This window comes from Solea solea, unplaced genomic scaffold, assembly GCF_958295425.1.
Source record: "Solea solea unplaced genomic scaffold, fSolSol10.1 scaffold_37, whole genome shotgun sequence".
In the NCBI taxonomy this organism is placed as follows: Eukaryota; Metazoa; Chordata; class Actinopteri; order Pleuronectiformes; family Soleidae; genus Solea; species Solea solea.
This window is the reverse complement of record NW_026704163.1, coordinates 180,001-187,500: the sequence shown is the minus strand read 5'-3', so window position 1 is coordinate 187,500 and position 7,500 is coordinate 180,001. Positions and strand designations below refer to the sequence as shown.

Sequence of the window (7,500 nt, the reverse complement as noted above, 5' to 3'; positions counted from 1 at the left end):
GGTGTCTCCCCTGCCAGGTAAGTATGAGGTGTACTTGCCCAGCACTGGGTGGCTGTTCCCAGACACAGCTCTTTGGCCGATGGTGCAGGAAATGGATAGTCCCAGAGTCCAATGCCTTGACTCAGGTGCTCGTTAATGCTGTGCTGTGTTCAACTTCAACCTCCAGCACACATTGGAGAGGAAACACTCGACCTTTTCACTGGCATACCTGGCTGTCATTTCCTATAGATTCAGCAACAACTGGACCTGACGGCACCAACAGCAGCTTACCCATCTCGGTGTAGCTTCCAAATACTGGAATAGAGTGTAGCAGGTAGTGGCGATAAAGGCTCAAGTGCAGTGTGTTCGGAAGGCTGACTTTTGAGCCCCTCCACGAGCAGGGGGCCTTGCCTGGTCTATAAAAGGAGTCTGTGTCACCTGCCCGTCGGCTTACGGCCACACCACACTGAGCACGCCCGATCTCGTCTGATCTCGGAAGCTAAGCAGGGTCGGGCCTGGTTAGTACTTGGATGGGAGACTGCCTGGGAATACCAGGTGCTGTAAGCTTTTACACTGCAGCACGCTTTGACACTGCTGCTTCCTTACAAGAAACGTGGGCTTGCAATCACGTTGACGCACAGGCACACGTTAATGTCCTTCCAGTTTCAGCCTTGCTTTGGTTTTCACAGAAAAAAAGAGAACGGTGCACCGTTCCTGGTGGCACTGCAATACCAGGTCAATGCAAGGAGTGAAGAGAGCAAGCCCCAGGTTTCACCGCCCAATGCTCAAAAATGCATTTAATATTTAATCCCCATATAGAGGACATATCAGATATTAAACTGATAAGGACAGATACTACACTTGATCTTAGCCAAAAGGCTGAGAAGCGATGGCCCGCCAGTGTCTGGGGCCAACTCAAGATCTTGGCGCACAAGTTACTTGTTGTGGTGCCATGTTTCTGAAGTGCGCATAACAAAGGCTGCTGCCGATCACCTCCGCCCCCAGGTGATCTAAGTGCACCTCTGAGCGGTGACGGACAGCTGCTTGACATTTGACACACTCAAAGGGCGCAGCCATACAGCAAAGCCCACCAAAAATAACTTAAACTCTCGGACGTTCCTCTCCACGGAAGTCTTTAGTAAAAGGCGAAAGACTTGTGCATTTTGAAGAAAAACCAGAGTCGACATAGACCCTCACCTTGAGAGCAGCCAAGGAGTCTATCCGCCGGAGTCACCACAGTCTCGGTCGGCCCGGCCGGCCACCTTGGGACAGCCTTTCTTCAACGTTTTTGGTTTGCCGGCCAATCAACCGCCCACATTTGACTGCATGTTTGGAAGCGCATTCTTACTGTTGGTTGTGTGCTGCAGTTTTCTATCAATCGCTGAGGCTGTGGCACATTCCTCGCTCCCGGGCACACCTCCAAGGTTTAGTGGTAGATGTGAGTGCATGAGCAAAGCAGCTCTGTGTCACACCGAGCAGTACAAACTGCCGGGCCGTTTCCCAGCTCCTCCGGGCTTCTGAAATGGTGAGCTGCTCCTGGCATGGCTTCAATATCAGGTCAATGTACAGGAGTGGACGGAACAAGCGCCAAAGTATTAACCCTTGGCATGATGGCCATGGATCCATCTCCAACAATCCAGTTCTCCTACAAAGAGCCGGGAAAGGGAGCATGACATTTCCTTAGAGCTAAAAGACAACACCCACAACCATCCCGTTCCCAGCAACTTGGAAAGACTGGGGATGTCGCTCTGCGAGCACGTGAGAAGCCTGGAGATGGGCACACAAGGCGGAACTTTGGGCGGCTGACCTTTGCTTACAACTACGTCATCGGGGGAGAGCGCGGACGCAGTACCCCACCAGCAAAAATTATGCAGTCAAGATTCCCACGTTTGGGGAATTTGCAGGGGTCAGCACAACCAGAGTGCAATGGCTGAGCCTCGCTCTGGGTGAACCACCTTCTTGATCATGGTGTCTCCCCTGCCAGGTAAGTATGAGGTGTACTTGCCCAGCACTGGGTGGCTGTTCCCAGACACAGCTCTTTGGCCGATGGTGCAGGAAATGGATAGTCCCAGAGCGCAATGCCTTGACTCAGGTGCTCGTTAATGCTGTGCTGTGTTCAACTTCAACCTCCAGCACACATTGGAGAGGAAACACTCGACCTTTTCACTGGCATACCTGGCTGTCATTTCCTATAGATTCAGCAACAACTGGACCTGACGGCACCAACAGCAGCTTACCCATCTCGGTGTAGCTTCCAAATACTGGAATAGAGTGTAGCAGGTAGTGGCGATAAAGGCTCAAGTGCAGTGTGTTCGGAAGGCTGACTTTTGAGCCCCTCCACGAGCAGGGGGCCTTGCCTGGTCTATAAAAGGAGTCTGTGTCACCTGCTCGTCGGCTTACGGCCACACCACCCTGAGCACGCCCGATCTCGTCTGATCTCGGAAGCTAAGCAGGGTCAGGCCTGGTTAGTACTTGGATGGGAGACTGCCTGGGAATACCAGGTGCTGTAAGCTTTTACACTGCAGCACGCTTTGACACTGCTGCTTCCTTACAAGAAACGTGGGCTTGCAATCACGTTGACGCACAGGCACACGTTAATGTCCTTCCAGTTTCAGCCTTGCTTTGGTTTTCACAGAAAAAAAGAACGGTGCACCGTTCCTGGTGGCACTGCAATACCAGGTCAATGCAAGGAGTGAAGAGAGCAAGCCCCAGGTTTCACCGCCCAATGCTCAAAAATGCATTTAATATTTAATCCCCATATAGAGGACATATCAGATATTAAACTGATAAGAACAGATACTACACTTGATCTTAGCCAAAAGGCCGAGAAGCGATGGCCCGCCAGTGTCTGGGGCCAACTCAAGATCTTGGTGCACAAGTTACTTGTTGTGGTGCCATGTTTCTGAAGTGCGCATAACAAAGGCTGCTGCCGATCACCTCCGCCCCCAGGTGATCTAAGTGCACCTCTGAGCCGTGACGGACAGCTGCTTGACATTTGACACACTCAAAGGGCGCAGCCATACAGCAAAGCCCACCAAAAATAACTTAAACTAGTGATGTGACGTTCCGTTTCGAGGCTTCGAAGCGTGTGCCGAGTAGGGGAGGGGGCGTTTCCGCGATGCGCGTATCGAGGCTTGCTTCATTTAGGGGAGGAGCCAAAAATGATGACGTCCGAAGCCTCGCTGCCCGGCTGTACCACGTGATTGCTTCGTGAAGTGGTTCAGATTTTGCGCGAGGTTTTACAGCTATATAGACCCCTCAGGCTCCATTCAAAATGTTTTTGAAGGAGAGTTGCGGTCAGTTGAGAGTTTGGATAGTTTGGAGAGTTTGGATACTACAGTTTGGATAGCGTTTATATAGTTTGGAGATAGTTTGGAGAGTTTAGGGAGAGAGGGAGAGAGAGAGATTTAGGAGAGTGAGGAGAGTAGGATAGGTGATATAGGATGGAGCCAGCGAGGCTCATCATTGTCCAAGTTACACAAGCATAATCTGTGCCCTTTTCCTAGTTCCACAAGCACTTTCATTGTCCTCTGCCTGATTACGCCGATGCCATTTTCAGAAAAAACATTGCACAACCTGCCATATTATGATATTACCATTTTGGGAAGATATACACACACAATACATTCAAACAATGTATTAAACAGAAATTATTTGGTCACACATTTTTTGTAATTCATAGTCATTTCTAACAGACACAACAATTCAATTCATCACACATTATGTGGTTCAGATACAGCTGCCTGTGATTATACACTTGGCCAGTAGGTGGTTTCGTGTGCACATGAAGCTTCGAGAAATGAACCCTTTCTCGAACCAATTGGCTCAAGTGGTTCAATGCCTCATGAGGCTTCATCTCACCATCACTAACTTAAACTCTCGGACGTTCCTCTCCACGGAAGTCTTTAGTAAAAGGCGAAAGACTTGTGCATTTTGAAGAAAAACCAGAGTCGACATAGACCCTCTCCTTGAGAGCAGCCAAGGAGTCTATCCGCCGGAGTCACCACGGTCTCGGTCGGCCCGGCCGGCCACCTTGGGACAGCCTTTCTTCAACGTTTTTGGTTTGCCGGCCAATCAACCGCCCACATTTGACTGCATGTTTGGAAGCGCATTCTTACTGTTGGTTGTGTGCTGCAGTTTTCTATCAATCGCTGAGGCTGTGGCACATTCCTCGCTCCCGGGCACACCTCCAAGGTTTAGTGGTAGATGTGAGTGCATGAGCAGAGTAGCTCTGTGTCACACCGAGCAGTACAAACTGCCGGGCCGTTTCCCAGCTCCTCCGGGCTTCTGAAATGGTGAGCTGCTCCTGGCATCGCTTCAATATCAGGTCAATGTACAGGAGTGGACGGAACAAGCGCCAAAGTATTAACCCTTGGCATGATGGCCATGGATCCATCTCCAACAATCCAGTTCTCCTACAAAGAGCCGGGAAAGGGAGCATGACATTTCCTTAGAGCTAAAAGACAACACCCACAACCATCCCGTTCCCAGCAACTTGGAAAGACTGGGGATGTCGCTCTGCGAGCACGTGAGAAGCCTGGAGATGGGCACACAAGGCGGAACTTTGGGCGGCTGACCTTTGCTTACAACTACGTCATCGGGGGAGAGCGCGGACGCAGTACCCCACCAGCAAAAATTATGCAGTCAAGATTCCCACGTTTGGGGAATTTGCAGGGGTCAGCACAACCAGAGTACAATGGCTGAGCCTCGCTCTGGGTGAACCACCTTCTTGATCATGGTGTCTCCCCTGCCAGGTAAGTATGAGGTGTACTTGCCCAGCACTGGGTGGCTGTTCCCAGACACAGCTCTTTGGCCGATGGTGCAGGAAATGGATAGTCCCAGAGCGCAATGCCTTGACTCAGGTGCTCGTTAATGCTGTGCTGTGTTCAACTTCAACCTCCAGCACACATTGGAGAGGAAACACTCGACCTTTTCACTGGCATACCTGGCTGTCATTTCCTATAGATTCAGCAACAACTGGACCTGACGGCACCAACAGCAGCTTACCCATCTTGGTGTAGCTTCCAAATACTGGAATAGAGTGTAGCAGGTAGTGGCGATAAAGGCTCAAGTGCAGTGTGTTCGGAAGGCTGACTTTTGAGCCCCTCCACGAGCAGGGGGCCTTGCCTGGTCTATAAAAGGAGTCTGTGTCACCTGCCCGTCGGCTTACGGCCACACCACCCTGAGCACGCCCGATCTCGTCTGATCTCGGAAGCTAAGCAGGGTCGGGCCTGGTTAGTACTTGGATGGGAGACTGCCTGGGAATACCAGGTGCTGTAAGCTTTTACACTGCAGCACGCTTTGACACTGCTGCTTCCTTACAAGAAACGTGGGCTTGCAATTACGTTGACGCACGGGCACACGTTAATGTCCTTCCAGTTTCAGCCTTGCTTTGGTTTTCACAGAAAAAAAGAGAACGGTGCACCGTTCCTGGTGGCACTGCAATACCAGGTCAATGCAAGGAGTGAAGAGAGCAAGCCCCAGGTTTCACCGCCCAATGCTCAAAAATGCATTTAATATTTAATCCCCATATAGAGGACATATCAGATATTAAACTGATAAGAACAGATACTACACTTGATCTTAGCCAAAAGGCCGAGAAGCGATGGCCCGCCAGTGTCTTGGGCCAACTCAAGATCTTGGCGCACAAGTTACTTGTTGTGGTGCCATGTTTCTGAAGTGCGCATAACAAAGGCTGCTGCCGATCACCTCCGCCCCCAGGTGATCTAAGCGCACCTCTGAGCCGTGACGGACAGCTGCTTGACATTTGACACACTCAAAGGGCGCAGCCATACAGCAAAGCCCACCAAAAATAACTTAAACTCTCGGACGTTCCTCTCCACGGAAGTCTTTAGTAAAAGGCGAAAGACTTGTGCATTTTGAAGAAAAACCAGAGTCGACATAGCCCCTCTCCTTGAGAGCAGCCAAGGAGTCTATCCGCCGGAGTCACCACAGTCTCGGTCGGCCCGGCCGACCACCTTGGGACAGCCTTTCTTCAACGTTTTTGGTTTGCCGGCCAATCAACCGCCCACATTTGACTGCATGTTTGGAAGCGCATTCTTACTGTTGGTTGTGTGCTGCAGTTTTCTATCAATCGCTGAGGCTGTGGCACACCTCCAAGGTTTAGTGGTAGATGTGAGTGCATGAGCAAAGCAGCTCTGTGTCACACCGAGCAGTACAAACTGCCGGGCCGTTTCCCAGCTCCTCCGGGCTTCTGAAATGGTGAGCTGCTCCTGGCATCGCTTCAATATCAGGTCAATGTACAGGAGTGGATGGAACAAGCGCCAAAGTATTAACCCTTGGCATGATGGCCATGGATCCATCTCCAACAATCCAGTTCTCCTACAAAGAGCCGGTAAAGGGAGCATGACATTTCCTTAGAGCTAAAAGACAACACCCACAACCATCCCATTCCCAGCAACTTGGAAAGACAGGGGATGTCGCTCTGCGAGCACGTGAGAAGCCTGGAGATGGGCACACAAGGCGGAACTTTGGGCGGCTGACCTTTGCTTACAACTACGTCATCAGGGGAGAGCGCGGACGCAGTACCCCACCAGCAAAAATTATGCAGTCAAGATTCCCACGTTTGGGGAATTTGCAGGGGTCAGCACAACCAGAGTGCAATGGCTGAGCCTCGCCCTGGGTGAACCACCTTCTTGATCATGGTGTCTCCCCTGCCAGGTAAGTATGAGGTGCACTTGCCCAGCACTGGGTGGCGGTTCCCAGACACAGCTCTTTGGCCGATGGTGCAGGAAATGGATAGTCCCAGAGTCCAATGCCTTGACTCAGGTGCTCGTTAATGCTGTGCTGTGTTCAACTTCAACCTCCAGCACACATTGGAGAGGAAACACTCGACCTTTTCACTGGCATACCTGGCTGTCATTTCCTATAGATTCAGCAACAACTGGACCTGACGGCACCAACAGCAGCTTACCCATCTCGGTGTAGCTTCCAAATACTGGAATAGAGTGTAGCAGGTAGTGGCGATAAAGGCTCAAGTGCAGTGTGTTCGGAAGGCTGACTTTTGAGCCCCTCCACGAGCAGGGGGCCTTGCCTGGTCTATAAAAGGAGTCTGTGTCACCTGCCCGTCGGCTTACGGCCACACCACCCTGAGCACGCCCGATCTCGTCTGATCTCGGAAGCTAAGCAGGGTAGGGCCTGGTTAGTACTTGGATGGGAGACTGCCTGGGAATACCAGGTGCTGTAAGCTTTTACACTGCAGCACACTTTTACACTGCAGCACGCTTTGACACTGCTGCTTCCTTACAAGAAACGTGGGCTTGCAATTACGTTGACGCACGGGCACACGTTAATGTCCTTCCAGTTTCAGCCTTGCTTTGGTTTTCACAGAAAAAAAGAGAACGGTGCACCGTTCCTGGTGGCACTGCAATACCAGGTCAATGCAAGGAGTGAAGAGAGCAAGCCCCAGGTTTCACCGCCCAATGCTCAAAAATGCATTTAATATTTAATCCCCATATAGAGGACATATCAGATATTAAACTGATAAGGACAGATACTACA

General features: G+C 51.0%; 15 non-coding genes across 15 annotated transcripts in view; 4 read left to right on the top strand and 11 right to left on the bottom strand.

The window, feature by feature from the left end:
- The window catches only part of LOC131454327 (U1 spliceosomal RNA), a 164-nt gene extending 139 nt beyond the window's left edge, over positions 1–25 (bottom strand). Inside the window, exon 1 of the small nuclear RNA XR_009238997.1 lies at positions 1–25. This exon is cut by the window's left edge and continues 139 nt beyond it. This is a non-coding gene — a small nuclear RNA (U1 spliceosomal RNA).
- A 402-nt stretch (positions 26–427) lies between these two features.
- On the top strand, positions 428–546 carry LOC131454205 (5S ribosomal RNA). Its single transcript, XR_009238877.1, has one exon. It is a non-coding gene; the product is annotated as a 5S ribosomal RNA (ribosomal RNA).
- A 131-nt stretch (positions 547–677) lies between these two features.
- LOC131453854 (U2 spliceosomal RNA) lies at positions 678–870 on the bottom strand. Its single transcript, XR_009238546.1, has one exon. It is a non-coding gene; the product is annotated as a U2 spliceosomal RNA (small nuclear RNA).
- A 179-nt stretch (positions 871–1,049) lies between these two features.
- On the bottom strand, positions 1,050–1,162 carry LOC131453957 (U5 spliceosomal RNA). Its single transcript, XR_009238643.1, has one exon. It is a non-coding gene; the product is annotated as a U5 spliceosomal RNA (small nuclear RNA).
- A 645-nt stretch (positions 1,163–1,807) lies between these two features.
- On the bottom strand, positions 1,808–1,971 carry LOC131454443 (U1 spliceosomal RNA). The gene has a single exon (XR_009239108.1). It is a non-coding gene; the product is annotated as a U1 spliceosomal RNA (small nuclear RNA).
- Positions 1,972–2,373: 402 nt separating this feature from the next.
- On the top strand, positions 2,374–2,492 carry LOC131454217 (5S ribosomal RNA). Its single transcript, XR_009238889.1, has one exon. It is a non-coding gene; the product is annotated as a 5S ribosomal RNA (ribosomal RNA).
- A 129-nt stretch (positions 2,493–2,621) lies between these two features.
- LOC131454534 (U2 spliceosomal RNA) lies at positions 2,622–2,814 on the bottom strand. The gene has a single exon (XR_009239194.1). It is a non-coding gene; the product is annotated as a U2 spliceosomal RNA (small nuclear RNA).
- Positions 2,815–3,817: 1,003 nt separating this feature from the next.
- Positions 3,818–3,932, bottom strand: LOC131454100 (U5 spliceosomal RNA). The gene has a single exon (XR_009238779.1). It is a non-coding gene; the product is annotated as a U5 spliceosomal RNA (small nuclear RNA).
- A 645-nt stretch (positions 3,933–4,577) lies between these two features.
- Positions 4,578–4,741, bottom strand: LOC131454457 (U1 spliceosomal RNA). The gene has a single exon (XR_009239121.1). It is a non-coding gene; the product is annotated as a U1 spliceosomal RNA (small nuclear RNA).
- Positions 4,742–5,143: 402 nt separating this feature from the next.
- LOC131453893 (5S ribosomal RNA) lies at positions 5,144–5,262 on the top strand. Its single transcript, XR_009238582.1, has one exon. It is a non-coding gene; the product is annotated as a 5S ribosomal RNA (ribosomal RNA).
- A 131-nt stretch (positions 5,263–5,393) lies between these two features.
- LOC131454533 (U2 spliceosomal RNA) lies at positions 5,394–5,586 on the bottom strand. The gene has a single exon (XR_009239193.1). It is a non-coding gene; the product is annotated as a U2 spliceosomal RNA (small nuclear RNA).
- A 179-nt stretch (positions 5,587–5,765) lies between these two features.
- On the bottom strand, positions 5,766–5,878 carry LOC131453956 (U5 spliceosomal RNA). The gene has a single exon (XR_009238642.1). It is a non-coding gene; the product is annotated as a U5 spliceosomal RNA (small nuclear RNA).
- A 626-nt stretch (positions 5,879–6,504) lies between these two features.
- LOC131454255 (U1 spliceosomal RNA) lies at positions 6,505–6,668 on the bottom strand. The gene has a single exon (XR_009238926.1). It is a non-coding gene; the product is annotated as a U1 spliceosomal RNA (small nuclear RNA).
- Positions 6,669–7,070: 402 nt separating this feature from the next.
- On the top strand, positions 7,071–7,189 carry LOC131454097 (5S ribosomal RNA). The gene has a single exon (XR_009238776.1). It is a non-coding gene; the product is annotated as a 5S ribosomal RNA (ribosomal RNA).
- Positions 7,190–7,338: 149 nt separating this feature from the next.
- Positions 7,339–7,500, bottom strand: part of LOC131453853 (U2 spliceosomal RNA) — a 193-nt gene continuing 31 nt past the window's right edge. The window contains exon 1 of the small nuclear RNA XR_009238545.1: positions 7,339–7,500. This exon is cut by the window's right edge and continues 31 nt beyond it. This is a non-coding gene — a small nuclear RNA (U2 spliceosomal RNA).